Here is a 1,995-nt window from a genome sequence, read left to right as displayed (position 1 = left end):
CTCCACATAAGCCTTAGCTGTAGGAAGAGAAAGGCATAACATCATCATTGCCTTGGTGAGAATCCACAAATACCACATATATTGAGAGACTTGAGAGTGTCATACAATACAAGCTCTGAGTTTTATTTTGAAAATCTATAAAAACTCTAAAATAATCATTGAGCAAAGAACTTGAGACATAGTGCTTCACTTGATCGTTCTATCTTTCAATTGCTTAAGACACAAGTGAAGGCTAAGAAGCTCCATGGTTGAAGGTAATACGGGTAAGTTTTAAAGTCAGATTAGTTTGTTCTAATCTAGAGGAGAATTCTTGTTTGAATGCATGTGTACTTTTGAGGAGTGAAAACATCGAAGCAACTCCTGATCCATTGCTGAGTTTAGCATTGCTCAGTGACGAGCAAAGGTTAAGCTTGGCGGAGTTTGTTGACGGTAGTTAACAACTATTATAAACCATCAATATAACATGTATAAGGGCATGAATATATTCACCAACATAGGTTTAGGGGTTTCAACTAACAAATTCCATGACTTTTGGTGAATCTATATTTTCTATAGGATTTATCCAGAAAACCAGCAAGGTGGACCTAGATGTCAGAATTAGTAGCGCTTAATCATCGCATAAACAGCTCTAGAAGGTTCCAAAGGACACCACACCGAAGCAGAGGGCGAGGGGCCGCTAGGTAGGACTTGCAGGCCGGCTGGTCTAGGGCCCCACCTATTAGCCTTCATCTTGTTATGTCAGTTCTCCACCACCTCCTAGATTGCATCTACGCCGTTTATTCAAGTCAATTTTATCCGAGGGCTCAGGATTGATGCTCCGTCCTATATATATCAGCCCCTGCCACCCCATATCATCAAGAGAATTAAACCCTAATCATACTCGGAGCTCCACCATATTCTAGGGCATAGCTAGCTAGGCTAGGTTTAGAGGGAGGCATGGTATAGTCTTTGTACCCCCTCTTTTTTGTATCTCTTATTACTTTTATATGTTTGCTACAATTGTTATGACATTGTTCTTCATATTAATCATGTTCCTAGTTATCATGTTTATCGTTTACTTATTATATGCTTAGTATAGCTAGATTATCATTATATTCAAACATAAGTTCATATAGCGCTCACTCTAATGTACACGGGTGTTCACGGTAGTTAACATTCATCACAAACCGTTAATATAACTTACATAAATAACTGAAATGAATCACCAACATAGACTTAGGGGTTTTAATTGATAAATTCCATGAATTTTGGTAAATCTATGTTTCCAGTAGGATTTAATCAGAAAACCACCAAGGAGGACCCTACAATGGTATAATATCTGCGCTCTTGTGGATTACTCTGTGTGCATTAATTTATAACAACAATGGGGTGAGTGGTCGACATTGTATATGCATGGTGCTTATATGTTGTTTACCTGCACATGCACCCTATATTCCAGGCCATGTGGTAGATCGTGGATGTCACACTCCCATTGAGTCCTTTGTAGTCCACTCCCTGAATATAGGGCAAGTAGGATCCAGTTATGAAGGAAGACAAGCTCTGTTCTTAATCGTCCTTAGTAATATCCCTTATGTGTAGATATGAAGTTGATCTTAGCCATGACTACTAGGTGTAATTGCATTAATCAACATATGCTTTGACTTGTAATTAAGAATAACTTAGGAATTATTCCTCTAATATTCTACTTAGCCATGCTAATACCATAGAAAGGAGTACTCTGAGTGATCAATGATTAGTTATTATTTATCATTCATATATATTTATCTCTTAACTTACCCCTATTGTGAGTAGAAGTTAGTTATGGTTAATCTCTCCATCATACATATGAGTTATCAAACTATTCCAACTGCCCGTTCTTCCCTATGGTAAAAATATAAATAACAATACCTGAAATACTCCTGGGTAAAGTGCTATAATGGTATATTATCTGTGCGCTTGCAGATTCTTTTTATTTATATATATTCTTTCTAGTCACATGCAATATTAAAGTACTTC

Source organism: Miscanthus floridulus, chromosome 9 (genome assembly GCF_019320115.1).
Source record: "Miscanthus floridulus cultivar M001 chromosome 9, ASM1932011v1, whole genome shotgun sequence".
Taxonomy (NCBI): domain Eukaryota; kingdom Viridiplantae; phylum Streptophyta; class Magnoliopsida; order Poales; family Poaceae; genus Miscanthus; species Miscanthus floridulus.
The sequence above is the reverse complement of the archived record's forward strand: the minus strand, read 5'-3'. Positions refer to the sequence as shown.